The following is a 19,010-nucleotide window of genomic DNA, read 5'->3' as shown; positions in this document are numbered from 1 at the left end:
GGTTGCAAATCATGTGACCTCAACACACAGGTTGTAAATCATGTGACCAGGCTCACACGTAAATCTGAGCCAGTTGCCAAACACCCAAAATTATGATAACATGATGGCAGAGGTTGTTGTAACCTCGAGAATGGGTTGTCACTTTTTGTAACTTCAAATGATTGTTAAATAAATGGCCAAAAGCCGAGGAATATCTGTATTCTCAAGGCAGAGGACTCTGTGTAATGTGTTATTGATATCTAAATATTGTCAGAAAGCACCTTATCAGTTTGGTTAAATGTAGTTAAGTCAGTGGTTAAGAAACCAGGTGTCAGGCCTGCAACCATATTATTTTCTGGATCTTTGGCCTGCCATGCTTTCTATTATCTTACTATGCTGTTTCTAATGGGGGAAAATGGGAGTTGGGATGGTACGGAGTAAGATGCTATGTAGCCAAAATAAAATTCCTTCCTAGAATCCAAGGTCATCCTTTGTCTCTACACCTCTGCACCTGACTGGAACTGGATGGGTGGAACTGCCAGTGTGGCAGTGGAAGATTAGACCATGTGATGGACTTGTGGGGGCAAGATCATGAACTTTCAACTGGGTGGGGAAAACCCAGGAAGCTCACATTTGGGTTTTCCCAGATGTGCCAATGTGTCTGTCTTAATAAATTGGAACTTTCATCAATACTTTGCCTTGGACTCTGATTTAATTTTGGAGGTTATTTGGAACCCTGACACCAGGAAACTGTCTATTCTATTCCTGCCCTAGGCATGAAAGCTGGTTGTGTGATCTTCGGCCGGTCACTGTCTATCAGCTCACAATGTCAGGCTTGGGCAACAAATTGAGACACACTCCCGTCTTGACTAATGGATCAACATTCATTTGACACCCCCCCCCCCCGGTGGCAGGATTCAAAAGTTTTTACTACCAGTTCTGTGGGCGTGGCTTGGTGGGCGTGGCATGGCTTGGTGGGTGTGACAGGGGAAGGATACTGCAAAATCCCCATTCCCTTCCCACCCCACTAACCTGCTTTCCATTTCCGTTCTCCTGTTCAGGGCAACAAAAGAAGATCAGCTGGGAGGCAGCAGGGGCGGGGCCAGCCTATTTGCCGGTTCTCCGAACTCCTCAAAATTTCCACTACCGGTTCTCCAGAACCTGTCAGAACTGGCTGAATACCACCTCTGCCCTCCTCCAAAAAGCAGACCCTACATCTGCAGGAAAATGCTAGGAAGAAAAAAAAATCATATCAGGAAGTATCTTTTTTTTCTTCTTCCTAGCTGCACAGCTTGACTCTTGTTTATTTTGTTCCAGAGCAAGAGTGACAGTTCCCGACTTGCTTTGCTAAAGAGACACTGATGAGTGGCTACCCTTTTCCCATTTCTTTAAAACCAGATTGGCATTTACAGACCCTAAAATCATATCAGCTGTTTGAAAAAGTGATTCTTTGTATGGGAAAGCCAGGGTAGGAAACCAAGTCAGCCCATAAACCTTTCTAATCCAGCCTCAATCTCTCCTCTTGGCTGCAGCTGATTGGAATTGTGGCCTGACATATGCCTAGTTGGGAAAGGAGACTTTCTGCCATTATTTCCCTATGTTGATGTGAAATGCAACATGTAATAAACTGTATGTAAGGGAAGCTTTCCAGTAAGAACATCAGGGTGTGATGAAAAGTGGATAATTTTCTAGCTGGCCCTGACTCATTTGTACATTTATTCTAAGCATGCCTCTAAATGCCCTCCTGGCATATGTCAATAGTCACCAAATCCAGTGCTCAGTTGCAAACCCCTCAGCTTCATAATCATGTGAAATAAGGCTTAACTACTTGTTACAAAGGCATAAATAAACCGATGGCAATAAACTCGCATCCACTCATCGGTAGCTTCATGAAAGCTTTATTAAAACCATCTATTAATTGCTGATCAACTATGAATGCGCTCTTAGAAATGAGATCTTTCAAACAAATGTGCTGCCTTAAATAATTCAATAAGCAATAAAGAGAATTAAGAGAACCAGAAAGCAAAAGGATTGGCAGAGAAGGTTGGATATAGCTGAGCAACTCATAAGAACCAAACCGAGGTCCCTTTCCCAGGACAATTTGCCCTGTTCCAATGTCCAGGCCATAATTCAGCTTTGCATGCTAAAGCTTCAAGATTAATTTATGGAGTCTTCAAGTAAGGTTGGAAAAACTGCTCCATGCCAACTTTAAAAAGTTACTTCTAGTCAACTTCAGGCTAGTTTCAATAGCTTTCCCTAATAATAATTTTATTCTACAACAACACTGGAAGGTGGGTTGGGCTGAGAGAGAGTGACTGGCATAATATTACTGTTAGTTTCAATAGAATAGAATAGAATAGAATAGAATAGAATAGAGTAGAGTAGAGTAGAGTAGAGTAGAGTAGAGTAGAATAGAATAGAATAGAATAGAATAGAATAGAATTCTTTATTGGCCAAGTGTGATGGGACACACAAGGAATTTGTCGTTGGTGCATATGCTCTCAAAGACAAGATACATTCGTCAATAATCATAAGGTACAACACTTAATGATAGTCATAGGGTACAAATAAGCAATCAGGAAAATCAATCTCAATATAAATCGTAAGGATACAAGCAACACAGTTACAGTCATGCAGTCATAAGTGGGAGGAGATGGGTGATAGGAACGATGAGAAGACTAATAGTAATAATAATGCAGCCTTCGTGAATGGTTTAACAGTGGTGAGGGAATTATTTGTTTAGCAGAGTGTTGGCATTCGGGATTAAACTGTTCTTGTATCTAGTTGTTCTGGTGTGCAGTGCTCTATACCGTCGATTTGAGGGTAGGAGTTGAAACAATTTATGTCCAGGAGTTGAGGGGTGTGTAAATATTTGCACATATATGTTAGGCTTGGTCTTCCCAATATTAACCCAACACCTTAACCATGAATACCAAACTGGCATCTTTCTTTATCTCAGTCTTGTATTGTTCTGCTCCACTCATTTATTTTGGGAGACAATCCACACAGCCCATAATTCCAAGAACAAATATGGCCCTCAGCCCAGAAAAGATTGCCCAGCTTTTACTGATACTAATTTCTGTACAGTTGAACTCAGCTTTAGGGTGTGGGCATATCTATGATTTCTGTCCCATTCCATAAATCAGGACTGGGGATCCCCTTGTTCTGTAAAGTTGTCCTTAAGCAAGACTGATATTTTTTAAGAAAATGGATTGTTCTGGGTGGGAAACATTTGTCAAATTTATCCCGAGGGGTATAATTCCTTAGGCATGTAATGTGAATTGTTATTGATTAAAGAGTCCAAGATAAGGACACCAGCGGCATTATTCAGCGTGAAAGAATATATTACGGCATAACATATGGCTTTTGTTTTGGATGATGAATGCTAATAGAGCTTCAGCATCTCCCAAGTTGAAGTCAAACAAATGTTTCTTTTGAGAGCAAGATAAATTGAGACAATGGGGATTCGTACTCTTAAACCAGAAAAAAGGGGTTTTTCATTGCAACGACGAAAGAGGTATGGGTGCAAAGATACCTGCAAGAGACAGGTACAACGGGCAGAAGGAATAACCTTAGCAACAGGAGGAAGAGTCACAACAAATGGATAGAAATCTGATCCCAGGACAGAAATATAACTTGAGAAAACCTCTCTGGCTTGACCCTTCTAAGAAAGAAAGAAAAAAAGGAAAATATCATTGCCCAGAGGATCATTGGTTGCCCTCTCCCCTCTTTGGAAGAGCTTTATAGCTCCCGCGGCCTTAAGAAAGTTCAAAACATTCTTTAAGAGCCATCTCATCCTGGGCACACTTTTTTTGAACTATTCCCATCTGGCAGATAGTACAGGACAATAAAAACAAGGACAAATAGGCTGAAAAATAGCTTCTATCCTAGGGCAGTAACCATATTGAATTCTATGGTATAGTGCAATATCGTGTTTTCAATTTCAATTAAATACTGTAGAATGTAAAGGATGTATGCTTGTGTTTTTATTTTCTATTTTTTATTCACAAACATGTAAAATAGACACACACAAAACTTAGACGTACACCCCATTTACACAATACAATACGAACAGGAGCTTCCTGTTCTTTCTAATAGCAATTATCAATCGATACCGCTCACCTTATATTATTTCCCCTTCGGTTGTATTTCATTTGGATTTCACCATTTTTAACCCTCTTATTTTACTCATAATTATTATTTTTTGAGTTTTGTTATATTCCTTCATTGATTCTTGTTTCTTTCCTCCATCCACCTATGCCATTTATCCCATATCTGGTAGAATTCTGATTCTTCTTTTCCCTGGATTTTTTTAGTTAGTTTGTCCATTTCAGCACCATCCATAACCTTTCTTATTATTTCATCGCTTGGAGTTAATTTGTTTTTCCATTTCTGGGCAAAGGCAATCCTTGCCGCCATAATTATATGTAGTATTAAATACTGGATTTCTTTTTTGTATTTTGCAGACATTATTCCTAATAAAAAAACCTTCAGGTTTCCCTTCCATTCTGGTTTTATTTTTATAGTTATAATGTACACTGAAGACGGCATTTAATTTCATTGTACCATGTGCAATGACAATAAAGTGAACTAAATAAACTAAAGGACAGGGGGAGAATATTTAGAGTTGCAAGATTCTGTCACTGTAACTATAAACAAAGTGGTATTAACATTCATAACTCTGACATCCTGCTCCAGTCTGTCTTGAAGGGATGAAAACAAGGGGCTGGGTGCCAAAATAGTCAAGATAATGTAATGATGAACCCTCTTCTCTACCATGTTGACCCCCCGAAATAAGCTCTTGGCCTTACTTTTGGGGAGGTCTTATTATTTTTGAGATGCAGGAGGCGGCGAGTATGGTCACCTCATGGCTGCTGCAATATTGCTGGGGAGAGCTTATTTTAGCACATGCGTTCAAAATCCCAATTGGGCTTATTATCTGGGGAGGTCTTATTTTGGAGGAAAAAGGGTACAATAGATGCTCCTGGGTTTTTTTTTTTAAAGGAAATGTGCACTTTAACTGAAAAAGTCATTTTCATGTTAAGTTGTTCCGAACCAGTATTTTTTGGAGCCATGGTGGCGCAGTGGTTAGAATGTAGTACTGCAAGCTACTTCCACTGTTGGCTGCCTGCAATTTGGCAGTTTGAATCTCACCAGGTTCAAGCTTGACTCATCCTTCTGAGGTGGGTAAAATGGGGGACTCAGATTGTTGGGGGCAATGGGCTGACTCTGTAAACTGCTTAGAGAGGGCTGTAAAAGGACTGTATATACGTCTAAGTATTATTGTCAGGCCTGTAGCCATCTTTTCTTTTGGATCTTTGGCCTGCCACACTTTCTATTATTCTACTATGCATTTTCTAGGGTGGGAAAATGGGAGTGGAGATTGTTGGAGTGAGATGCATTGTAGCTATAACAAAATTCTTTCTAGAAAGCCAAGGTCATCCTTTGTTTTTGCACCTCTGCACGTGACTGGAACTGGATGGTTGGAACTGCCAGCATGGCAGTGGAAGATTGGACTATGTAATGGAATTGTGGGGGCAAGATCTTGAACTTTCAACTGGATGGGGAAAACCGGGAAGCTTTCAGATTTGGGTTTTCCCAGATGTGCCAACATGGCTCTCTTCATAAATTGGAACTTTGAGCAATACTTTGCCTTGGACTTTGATTTACTTTTGGATGCTATTTGGAACCCTAAAAACGATTGCTATTATAGATTTTTATTATCTCATAATCACATCATCCACCCACCTTACCAATTTTTCAGAATCTATCATTAACTCTTACTGAGGGCTTCTTCTTGCCTAATTAGGGAACAAATTGGTATGTATCTAAAGTAAGCGGCAGGATTGGAGGCAAAAATTCAACCAGCTGTCATTTCAGAAAAAGAGCCCACACTAAGTGCAATTGCTTTTGATAGCCCAGTGGGTACCCTGAATGCATATGTCTTTCTTAGGAAGCCATGGGTCTTTGAGCTACTGTTTTTCCCTCCTCAATTGCATCTATGTGGCATCAGGCAGCTGTTGTTGAAAGGAGCTGCTTCTGTAGACTTTGGTCGCTCCTGTTCTTGAAAGAGAGCGGTGGTGGGAAATTACTTGTGAACGTTTTCTAACTTTTTGATTTATCATGTCTGCGCATGGTGAGATGCTCTTTGAATTGCAGGGTAAATAATTCTCCCACAAGAGCTAGCACTATAATTTAGAGCTAAATGGAGTGAAACTGAGGTAGGCAATCTCTCAAGTCAAAAAGTTGTAAAATGCCAGTTGGAAGGTAATTGCTAGGTGTTTAGTGGTTGGATTTACACATTTAGGGGCGCAAAAACTCTAAATCTAATTGGCCATTAGATGGCAGCAAGGAATCAAACGTTTATGTATTAGTTTATTGCCATCTAGTGATCAGCTGTATTTTTGCAGCCAAGTCCTACAACCCAGTTCTACATATTTTATACTAGGGAGTGGTTGTGAGAAATTACTGATTGTTGTAACAAGTGAAAAGGATGATGTTTAATAGTGTGCTTCTTTCCATGTTTTATATGAAAATCAGAGCTTTTTTATTTTATACAAGCTTTTGATAACACAAAACTAAAGCTTTTTTTTCAATTAAACTTTGCAAGTATAACTTATAATCAGCTTGTGACTTGACTTTCCATTACAAATTATGTCTCTCCTCCTTTTCTACTGATGTTGTTCAGTGTTGTTGTGGCCGGTATTGCAACCTTTCCCTCACCCCTGAACTCTTAACTTTCAACCTTGGAATAACTTTAAGTATACTTAAGTTTACAATTTGCTAATTTCAAGTATCTATAAGGTCCCCAATTGAAACAATATGATTCTGGACAAGGGGCCACAAAAATAAACAATCGAGGGGAAAAAACCCAAACCATAGAGAACATTAAAAATAACCCAATATTAGAAGATGGTGACTTATCCCACTCCTGATCTGGCAGAGATGGTGTCTGGGCAGGATGCTCATACCTGACCCTTCTCCTTGGTTTCTGCCTCTTTGCAATCTGGGGCCAATGGGGCTTCCCTTGCTCATACCTGGAGAGTCTGCACTACCTTAGAAGTAGCACTGGCACCCACAAGTCAATCGAAGTTACCAGAATGCAATGCTGCTTGGTCTCCAGGCAGTAGCAGTCACCCATTCAACCCAGCTGTGCTATTGTTGACAAGCTGCCATATCAGAAAGAGGGGAAATTGCAAGCAGGCCATTCATTTTCATGGAGGGCTTCCTCAGATACATAACCAATCTACCTCTCTAGGGTAACTCAGCATTCTGCTCCTTGCTGGACAACATCAGCATCACCTACACAGCATTTGTATGTATCCGTGTACACAGCTCTGAGTCAGTTTTTAATTCTTGGGACTACCAGTAGTTCCTGCAGTTTTGTTGGCAAGATTTTTTGGAACTAGTTTGCCCTTGCTTACTTCCTAAAACTGAGAGAAAGTGATTGGCTCAAGATCACCCAGCTGGCTTTGTACTTAAGGAGGACTAGAATTCACAGTCTCCTGGGTTCTAGCCACCATTATGCTGAATTGGCTTTTTCTGCAAACCATTGTGGGCATGGAAGCAGACCAGGGGTAGGTTGCTGCTGGCATTACTGCGGTTTTGTTTCATGCATACTTTGCGCCTGCTGCATGTTGCTTGTGTATGCACAGTTTCCTGTAAATTGTTCTGCAACAGTTCGGGGGATGGGGGGGTGGCTAGCCTGCCATCCCTGTCAGTTCGGCAACCCAGTCCAAATTTCCACTATTGGTTCGCCCAAACTAGTGCGAACCAATAGCAACCCACCTCTGAAGCAGACTTAGAGGATGTCATGGGACCCATAAGTTAGACTTATATACCGCTTCATAGGGCTTTCAGCCCTCTCTAAGCGGTTTACAGAGTCAGCATATCGCCCTCACAGTCTGGGTCCTCATTTCACCCACCTCAGAAGGATGGAAGGCTGAGTCAACCTTGAGCTGGTGAGATTAGAACCGCTGAACTGCAGATAACAGTCAGCTGAAGTGGCCTGCAGTACTGCACCCTAACCACTGCGCCACCTCGGCTCCAGGATATAATCGAGCTCCACCCCACTCAAAGTGAGTGGAATCAGGGTAAAAAAGTTATATTTGATTTGGTTTAAATGAAATAGAAAATCCATTGTATTCTGGTTGTAGGATTATCTTCATGTATTTTATATTTTACTTGCATATCAGAGTTTGAAATATTTGAAGAAGCTCTGGGGACCAAAAGTAAGGAAACTAGAGGTAATTTATTCATTTCTGATTTAGAAAGCATGTATCAGTTGCTCCCTGGATATTTGCTACGAGATAATGACTTTGCTACCTGCTTATATATAAAAACAGCAAAAATAACTCTCAATGTTTTCTTATTTGAATGCAAATTAAGCCCTATTACCTTACAGCTAGCAAGGATTTTTTTTAATATACTGTTGCTCAGGAAAATTAAGAGAATTTGGTACAGTAATAGAGAATTGCGATAAAAGCTTGCAAGTATATTTGCTCCATGCTACACTCTCCAAGTCCTACCACCCTTGACTTTTTCTACTTTTTCAGGAATGTTGTCAAAGTTAGGAAACTTCATGATACTCAAGTTAAAAATAAATCTGAAATTCTCCTCTGTTTTGATACAACAAGATCTTTCTGTTGGAATTCAAAGTTGCATTATATGTATTTTATCCCTCTCTAAGTGTAAAGGGCATGTCTTAAATGATACATCATCAAAAAGCTTGTAATTTATGTCCCTTTGTATCTCTTTTGTACAGCATCAAGTAACTAATCATTAAAGTCATCGCTGTTAAGGAGTTAAGTCCTTATTTCCATGGAAACACAATTAACACAGCCTTAGAAGTGAAGATGTGTTGTATTTATCTAACAGCATTTGGTACCTTATTAGACAATTCTATAGAACAGCAAACAAACAATTGGGGGAAATGGATACTTTCAACATTTCTGTTTTGATACAGAAAATGATGGTTAGGGATGTGACAATTTAGTCACTAATGCTAAATTCATCTATAAAATATCTTCCTAAAATATCTCCCTGTCCCTCCCATTAACCAACAATAAATATTCTAAATCAGTGTTGGCGAACCTTTTCGGCACCGAGTGCCGAAATGGGAGTGCAGGAGTGTGCCGGAAACTGGAAAAGCAGCCACCTGTTGGACATGTGTGTGCTGGGAAGATGATCTTCTGGATTCTGGCATGCACATGTGCACCAGTAGCAGAGGTGGGTTCCTACCAGTTCACACCTGTTCTGTAGAACTGGTTCATCAAATCTACCGAACCAGTTAGAAGAGGTTCCACCAGTGGACCCGGAAAGCAGGCCACATCTGCAGAAGAGGTTCCAAAATTTTTTGAAACCCACCACTGACCGGTAGGCTGGTCTCTGTGCACACATGCATGCCAGAAACTGGAAAACCAGTTGACTGGTGCACATGCATGTGCCAGAAACTGGAAGAAAAGCCGTCCAGCATGTGCACATGCACTGGGCAGCTGCTCTTCCAGTTTCCAATGCTCCTATGCATGTGAAGAGCATCTGGCTGGTGCGCTGGAACATGAAAGAGCAACGGTCGATGACTTGTGTGCCCAGAGAGATGGCTCCGCATGCCACTTCTGGCATGTGTTCCATAGGTTCGCCATCATGTTTCTAAATCGATGATGGATTGATTTGTAAATAGACATGAATCCCTCAAATGGGAAAACATCTCATCTTAAAAATTGGGTTCTACCAAATCTCTCAGCAGGTGAGGTTATCTTCTCCGATCAAAGCTTCATCATCTTCTTAATCATTTCAGTAACTTTTGCACTGTTTTATTCATAAGCCAAACTGTGTTGAATGTACAGATGCACACAGTTTTAATCATGAGATTAACCAATAGCTGGTGCAGAGAATGAGAATGGGTTACATCAGGGGTGGGTTCCTGCCAGTTCTAACCTCTTCTATAGAAGAGGTTCCACAAATCTACAGTGCCGTTTAGAACCGGTTCCAGCTCCCTTCTCCCGCCCGTCCGCATATCATCGTGAGAGGAGGAATTCTGGGAGTTGAAGTCCACAAGTCTTAAAGCTGTCAAGTTTGAACACCCCTGGGTTTTTTTTTTCTAAAGGGTTAGGAGTTTCTGAGCCAACATTTTGGTTGCTAAGCAAGAGCATTGTTAAGTGAGTTTCACCACATTTTACAAGTTGGCCATGCCCACCCAGTCACATGACTGCCAAGCCACTCCCACCTGGTCACATGGCCAGAAAGCCACTCCCACCTGGTCACATGGCTGGCAAGCCACTCCCACAAAGCAGGCCACACCTACAGAAGAGGTTCTTAAAAAATTTGAAACCCACCTCTGGGTTACATACATCCTCAACATCGAAGGACAAGAAAAACAGAAAATCTTTGGACTTTTTATTTTTTTTTTGTTCTAAATTTAAGCTGTTCTTCTGATGAGTGGGATGGTTTAACCATTTTTAGAACCAGTAATCCAAAGCATGAAACAATATTTACAGTATTTAATTATATAGCCGCCATCTCACAAAATGTGAATCTGGTAGCATATAACAAAACTAAAACCATTAATAAGTATACTGTGTAAACTTATTCATTATTTAAAAAAATGTCTCCTGTTCTACAACTTACAAAACCAAGGAAAGTTTCAAACATTAGTCTAACGAGGCATCTCAAGAATGAAATATACAATATCTTAAAAATATTGTTTTACAAAAGTATGTTCATAGAAGGGTATTCATTATGAGAGAATTCCATATTAGCACTGATGCTAAAGATAAAAGTTAAAGGTTCCCCTCACACATACTGTATTTTATGGAGTATAAGATGCACCCTTTTCCCTGCAAAAAGAGGGTTAAATTCTGGGTGCATCTTATACACTGAACACAGCATTTTTGGCCTGCCGAAACACCCCCCCCTTGCAAAAATGCCCGTGCATAGCCTTTAGGAGGCTTCCAGAGTGCTCCTGGGGGCTGAGGAGGGCAAAAATGAGCAAAAAAGGAGGATTTGCTCATTGTTGCCCCCCCCAGCCCCCAGGAGCACTCTGGAAGCCTCCTAAAGGCTATGCATGCCCTTTTTTTTTGACAAAAACAGGCCCGTTTTTGTGAAAAATGGGCCGTTTTTGGGAGGTCTGCAGTGTGCAAAAACTTTTTTTAAAATTTGCCTCTTCAAAATCTTGGTGCGTCTCATACTCCGGTGCGTCTTATACTCGGAAAAATATGGTATGTTCTAGTCGTTCCTGACTCTAGAGGGCGGTGCTAATCTCCATTTCAAAGCCGCTGTCCGAAGACATCTTTGTGGTCATGTTTCCAGAATGACTCAATGCCGAAGATGCACAGAACGCTGTTACTTTCCCACCAAAGGTGGTCCCTATTTTTCTACTTGCATTTTTTACGTGCTTTCGAACTGCTACGTTGGCAGAAGCTTGAACAAGTAATGGGAGCTCACTCCGTTATGCGGCGCTAGGGATTCAAACTGCCAAACTGCTGACCTTTCTGATTGACAAGCTCAGCGTCTTAGACACTGAGCCACTGCATCCCTATGCTAAAGATAGCAAGTTGCAATTGGATGAAGCTTGTAGACCTTTCTCCATCATACCTCTAAATAATAAAAGATAATATCTTAGAATAAAATCCTAAATACAAACATTTCTTCCAAGGGAATTTGATGGCATATGCTGCAGATAGCTTCATGACTAGCTGAAATCTGCTTCCTTCAACACCCCGTGTCCCTTATTTTTGGTTAAATTCCATTGAAATACTTTATGGCAGAATTACAGCACAGGGGCAGAAGACTTCTTTTAAGTGCTGATATCGGCCTTGACATTTAAACGTTTTTTCTCCCTGTTTTATTACTCATTTTTCTATCACTCCCAAGCTTCCGGGCTGCCCACACTTCTAAATCTGAAAAGGCCCAGTGGGAGCTCTTCAGTAACTTCAGGGAGGCAGCACAGTTCATTGTGAGATGATTATAAAATGAGAGGCAGGACACTCACACCTACCATTTACCCGTATTGTAACTGAAGAATTGCCAAGTAGACCACACTCTATATAACTATAACTTCAATGCAATCTCTTCCCTTTTGAAGTAATTTCTAAACAGAACTTTCTTTCATCAGGTTGAATGAAGACTGGTAGAAAATAATGTCAGATAAGGTTTTCCCCAGCCTCTAAAAGCCTAGTTTTAATGATAGAAAATCTTGGGTTTAGTGTCAGGTGGCCACCCTGGCGCTGAGGCGCTCGCTGCTCTCCTGAGAGCCCCTCAGACAGGAGGGATACCTGGGTCTTAGGCAAGCCCGCCCAAGGGATGGGCGCTATGCGGGGCCTGCTGTCCAGTGGTGGGATTCAGCCAGTTCACACCTTTTTGGGAGAACCAGTTCTTAACTTTCTAAGCAGTTCAGAGAACCGGTTGTTGGAAGAAATCTCCTTTTGATTTTTTCCCATTTTACAGGGCTAATCCTGTAAGGAAGGCAGGAAGGAAACATTCTGGTGTTGTTTCTAGCCTAATCTTTATTGCCCTGCTTATAGAAACTGCCTCTCCGGTTAAACCTTATTACATTGTAACAGCTAAGAAAAGTGCCCATCGACCTGAGTGATGTTGAGTTGGCCACGCCTACCCAGTCACATGACCACCGAGCCCCACCTACCTAGGTGGTCATTAGGGCAGAGAACCGGTTGTTAAATTATTTGAATCCCACCACTGCTGCTGCCTCTCCTCTGCTGGCGTCTTCAGAGAGCTCTGCCTGCGGGAGCTCTGGGGAGGGTCAGGCTTTGCCACGAGGCTCCGGCTCCCGCAGTTTCCGGAGGGAGCAAAGGCAGAGCCCAGCTAGGTGTACAACCTACCTTTGGCTTTCTGTTTGATATTGATGGAGTATTGGTACAAGGAAGGACCCCAATTCCTGCTGCCCGAAAAGCCTTTCAAAAATGACTTAATTCTCAGGGACAACTTTTGGTGCCTGTGGTATTTGTTACTAATGCAGGAAACTGTCTGTGTCAGAAGAAAGCAGACCAGCTGTCCCATCTTCTTGAAGTTCCAATTTCCAAAGACCAAGTTATAATGTCTCACAGTCCTTTGCGAATGTTCAGGTGTCACCATGACAAATGCGTTCTTGTATCAGGATAAGGCCCACTCCTTGACATCGCTAAGCATCTTGGATTTTGTCAGCCTATTACAATTGACAGGTTGCGAGAAACCTATCCCTTATTGGACATGGTGAATCATGACAGAAGACCTAAAGTTTTGCACTTACCCACAGTGGAATTCCCCAAGATTGAAGCAGTTATTTTGTTTGGTGAGTCAGTGAGGTGGGAAACCAACTTACAATTGATAATAGATGTTCTTTTGACAAGTGGCTATCCTGGAAATCCTTATCAATGAATTTATCCACATATTCCTGTATCGGCTTGTAATATGGACTTGATGTGGACAGCTGAAGCTCAGGCCCCAAGGTTTGGGCATGGAACGTTTATGGGTTTAGTGTCAGATCTTTTCTAGTTAAAAGAATTTCAGGTGGAGGCAATTGGAAAGACTATTCTGTCTTTAGATCTGGAGCACCACTATAATTCAGAATAGAAAATGTTGGGTCAGATATGTTTGAGTTGGTAGAAAATGATTTCCTTATATATTTATGGCTTAAATTACTTTTAATAAAGTTTCTTTTTATAGCACCTTGGAGTTACTTTGCAGTAGCATTGAATGAGTCAAATCTGGAAAACTGAACATATGTTCACTCTGAAAATGAAGATAGCAATAGCACTTAGACTTATATACCACTTCACAGTCCTTTACAGCTCTCTCTATGCGGTTTACAGAGTCAGCATATTGCCCCCCAACAATTTGGGTCCTCAAGAATGGAAGGCTGAGTCAACCTTGAACTGGTGAGAATTAAACTGCCGAACTACAGGCAGATGGCAGTCAGCAGAAGTAGCCTGCAGTACTGCATTCTAACCGCTGCACCACCACATTTTGGAACAAAATGTAAGCAACATAGAAAAATCTTTGGAATGAATCCAAAAGTAAAAACTTTTGTGCAGCGGGTGTATTCATATATGTGCAATTCCATTCAGGAGACCACTTATCTTTCCTTTTTCTCTTTCATGAAGACCCTTTCTTTTGAACAAAGGTTTAACTTATGCAAGTTGTATCAACAATTTGATCTATAACAAAGCATTTTGGGGTATACAAAGCAGTTGGAACACAATGGCTGTCAGCCCTTCCTACTTTGGGCTGGCTTACAAGTGATGGTTGTATTTAGAGTTTTGTGATAAAATGTGTTTAACTTGACTATTGATAAAAAAAAGCTAATCAGGGAAGGGAGGATGCAAATTCCGCCGAGTGGAGGCACCACGCCAGCTTGCATGACAGAAAGTCCACTGGGTCCTGGAGACGAATCCTTCCAAACAGGGATGGGTTGCTGCTGGCATTACTGCTGGTTCGGCGCACAAAATATTTTGCGCAAACTGTTAAAAATGAAAAAAAAAACATTTCTGCAAAGAAAGTTGTTCTGCGCATGCGCAGAGCCAAAAATCAAGATGGCGCCGCCATAGGAGAACTGGTTCAGAGCCATGGCAGGCCTGGGTCGCTGCCGGTTCCAGCAACTCAGGCCGCCAAGTTACTACCGGTTCAGCTGAACCAGTCCGAACCGGTAGAAATCCACCTCTGCTTCCGAAGGAGGAATTCATGGGCAATGGTGGAATTACAATGCTATCAGCCTTTCAGCCTTCCTGACTCTTGCTGGTTCAAGAGCTACAATGGGGAGTCAGAAAGAGTGAAAGTGCAATTCTCAGCTTGACTTTGTGACTCTCTTTTAAGGTGGGTCATCAAGTTGTTGTACAATATTGCAAACATTGGAGGTTGGTGTGGACAAATGAGGCATAACAGCTTTAGTTCAAAAGCTTTATTAATATAACTAGCTAACCAAACTGCTTTAAACTGCGAACGAACAGAACAGAGGTTTCCCGATCTGACAGTTCCTTAAATACCCCACTGTCAGATGGCTTAGCCAATAAGCATCCAGGGTGGCTCCCTCCTCTGGCACGGACCTGAATACGTAACACTCCTTCCCACCACGTTCGCGCATGCGTATTCTTGCAAATACGCCGTCTGATGCTGGATTCGGGTGGAACGTCTCAGCTCGAAACCTTATGTGGGAGATTAAATAAGTCTTACATTTACATATCTATTACAGTTGAGTTATTCTTACCTCCAAAGCCTTTAGTATAGTAAATATATAATTATCCTTTTGCCATCATTTAATTTTCAAAGAAAGTCCACCCAAGTTGTAAAATTGTAGCTGGAACCAGCATGCCAATGAGCTAGTGATCTAAGGTACAGATAAGAAATCTGTAACAAGCCTCCCACATCCATCACCATTTGCCATGCCGATTGGGACTGCTGGCTTAGACAACTACTGGTCTAAGGCTGTCCAATGAGATTCATAGCTTGAAACCTTAATTGGAATAATTCCTTATCAGGGATAGTTCAGAGATGAAGCAGTGCAGAAGAGATAAAATGTCTTGTCAGCGTGAGCCTCTGAATCACATGTTCTACCTTGGCTTTCAACACCTGATCACCTTTCCATGATTTCTGGAAGTTTGGTCTACTACTGTGATGGCGAACCTATGGTACACATGCCAGAGGTGGCACACAGAGCCCTCTCTGTGGGCATGTGTGCCATTGCCAGTTGCTCTTCTAAGAGCCGAGGTGGCGCAGTGGTTAGGGTGCAGTACTACAGGCCACTACAGCTGACTGTTATCTGCAGTTCAGCGGTTCTAATCTCACCGGCTCAAGGTTGACTCAGCCTTCCATCCTTCCGAGGTGGGTGAAATGAGGACCCAGACTGTGGGGGCGATATGCTGACTCTGTAAACCGCTTAGAGAGGGCTGAAAGCCCTATGAAGCGGTATATAAGTCTAACTGCTATTGCTATTGCTATTCTGGTTTCTAGCACAGCTGGTCTTCATGGGAGGCTGGGGTGGCAGAAAACGGCCTGAAGTCTGGCTCAAAAAATGGCCCCAAAACAGGCCATTTTCAAGCTGTTTTGGGGCCATTATTAGACTGTTTTCAGGCCATTTGGGGGCCAAAAACACTCTGAAAAATGGCTGGAAAATGGCATGAAAACAGCTCAAAAATGCCCCAAAACCAGGCATGTGCACCATTGGTGGGTTCTGAACCCCAGTGCAGCCAGGACCCTGTGCACAGGACTGGGAAACCTAGACAGGCATGTGCACTGAGTGCACCTGCACACGCCACCACCCTGTGACACCCAGCTGCTCAGCAGAAGTCATGCAGGTGCTGCACGCTGTGCACGCATGCGCAATGGGCCAGTATAAAAAGGCATTGAACATGGGTGGGCCAAATGAGCCACCGTACCTGTACAGTGGCTGCTGCTCATGGCTAGTACCGGTATGGCCGTACCAGACTTAACTGCCTGGAACCCACCACTGATGTGCACGCTGGCCAGCTGGTCTTCAGGTTTCCGGTGCTCCAGCGTGCACGCGTGCACCTGTGTTCCAGTTTGGGCATTGTGCCAATAAGGTTCACCATCACTAGTCTACTATGTTTACCCATGCTCTGATTTAGCTTTGGACTTTCACATGGGCAGTCTTTCATTTCTTCTTTAGTGCTGCTAGCATTTTTCATGTGTGACGTAGTAGTAAGTAGAACATTCTTATGAAACGTTCCTCAGAAGATGGTCTCACAGCATTCACTAAGGGTAAGAACAGCTTAAACCCAGATAAAGAGGGTGCAGTAAAGAAGATGTTCCAAAGTTTCCGGGTTTGAGCCTGATCCTGCCTCTGACTCAGTGTGAGAGTCAGGATAAATAATTCTGCTTTGATCCTCGGAGAGAGAAAACAGTATGCTGGCTTGATCAAACGCCAGAGTCAGGAAGCAGATGCTAATATCCTAGGCTGTTTTGGAAGAAGCGGTAGCTGAGCACATTATGTCAATACCATTTTGCCTACACAAGGAACTTCATGCCAAGACTGACTCATTATGTTATTACCAACCTTTTAAAAATACACAGACGGCTTAGATATGAAGAAGGTGCTGTAGGAAGTGAGTTATTCTAAAAACATTAAAATGGAACCTACCCCCAGCAAAATCAGAACGGTCACACTGGAAATATTTTACAGTTGGGATGTCTAAAAGATGACGATATTCAGCTAAATAAAAAGAGAGCTGCAGGAAAAATAACTTAAGTTAGTCCAGAAGCCTCATTATAATTACTACCGGTAGTTTGCTTTATTATTTTAGCAATTAATTTGGCAACATGAGAAAAATAGATTTCTCTCCTTCCAGCATACTTTGTGCTTGTGGGTGACAATTTGGGCTTCCCTGGTGTACATCCAAATTTGGATTTAAGTATTATTACATAAAAGGATGAATGTGCTCCCTATGTATACATTCTAATTCATTTGAAGCAAAGTAACACCTCAAGGAATTCCACTGAATATTGTTTTGTAGTTGCATGCTGTCTTGTGTCGCATTTATTTAAAATCAAATCTTTGGTTTGCACAATCTTCAAGAGTTTTCATCAGTATAACCTAAATTAGATAAGATGAATAAATGACTTTATTGTCATTTTTTTTATTGCTAGCACATTAAAAATGAAAATGAAATTCTGTTGTCTGCTCTCAAGAGAAAGCATCTATCTATCCAAACACATATACACATGCTGTATACACACATATATACCTGAACCATCCATACACACACACCCACCCACCCACCTACCCACACATAAGATTGAGATTGTCTTGGCACTGTTTGGGCGAGGTCCCACTCACCATCTTTAGGCTGGTGTTTTCGGCTTTGTGCTTGTGCTGAAAACACCAGCCTGAGGATGGCGAGTGAGACCTCGCCGAAACAGTGCCAAGACAATCTCAATCTTACATGGGAAAAGACCCGAGTACAACAAGACCAGTATACCTACACCTGTGAAAATTTATGAATGTGTGTGTGTGTGTGTGTGTGTGTGTGTGTGTTATATTTGTGCTGATAAATAAATAAAGGGAGACTAGTATAGATCTATTTCAAGCTATTTAGCTCTCATCAGCCAGCCATACCCTTACTGGGATTCGAATATAACACAAATATAACAAAGGCAACAGTAAAAATATTGGGATTCTGTCGTGATGGACTCTTGTGGGCATACCAGGGGACACTATAAATACATACATACATACATACATACATACATACATACATACATACATACATATATATATATATATATATATGTATTTGTGCTGATAAATAAATAAAGCACAAATACAACAAAATGTAACAAAAAGGCAACAGTAAAAATATTGGGTTTCTGCCTGGATGGTCTCTTGTGACGAGCCGAAGGACAGAGAATGGAAGTAGTGATCTTCCTCCCATATTTGGGCATACCGGGGGTTGTAAAAGAAATCTAATATATATATATCTATCTATAAATCTTTATATCTATATCTATATCTATATCTATATCTATATCTATATCTATATCTATATCTCTATCTCTATCTCTATCTCTATCTCTATCTCTATCTCTATCTCTATCTCTATCTCTATCTCTATCTCTATCTCTATCTATCTATCTATCTATCTATCTATCTATCTATCTATCTATCTATCTATCTATCTATAATATATCTCACTAATTATTGGGCTATAAAGGTAATGGGAGAAATATACTTGCAGACTTATAAGATTTTGTTAATGAAACTTTGCAAGATTTTGTTATTGTAACTTTACGATAAATTATCCCATCTATTAGTCGTGCTTCTTGTCTAGACTATCTTGCCAGGCTGACGGTTGTGAATAATGTTCCATGCTTCCATGTCTCTGAATCACATGTCCTACCTGAACCTTGGGTTTCTAACATAAGATGACTCTTACGTCTTCCATGACTCTTGAAAGCTTGGAGTATTCTTGGACTATGTCACCCCATGCTCTGATTTGGCTTTGGACACTCACAGGCAAGACTTCACTTTTCTGTTAAATGTTGCTGGTGGGCATGTTTGCTTTGACACATTATTGCTCTACTTGCTG

General features: G+C 41.4%; 1 protein-coding gene and 1 pseudogene across 1 annotated transcript in view; both read left to right on the top strand.

The window, feature by feature from the left end:
• Window positions 1–19,010, top strand: part of DGKI (diacylglycerol kinase iota) — a 316,253-nt gene that overhangs the window by 93,292 nt on the left and 203,951 nt on the right.
• LOC106550453 (haloacid dehalogenase-like hydrolase domain-containing 5 pseudogene) lies at window positions 12,682–13,467 on the top strand (annotated as a pseudogene).

This window comes from Thamnophis sirtalis, unplaced genomic scaffold (assembly GCF_051295495.1).
Source record: "Thamnophis sirtalis isolate CommonGarterSnake01/CBP01778 unplaced genomic scaffold, rThaSir2_p1.2 scaffold_9, whole genome shotgun sequence".
In the NCBI taxonomy this organism is placed as follows: Eukaryota; Metazoa; Chordata; class Lepidosauria; order Squamata; family Natricidae; genus Thamnophis; species Thamnophis sirtalis.
The sequence above is the reverse complement of the archived record's forward strand: the minus strand, read 5'-3'. Positions and strand labels throughout refer to the sequence as shown.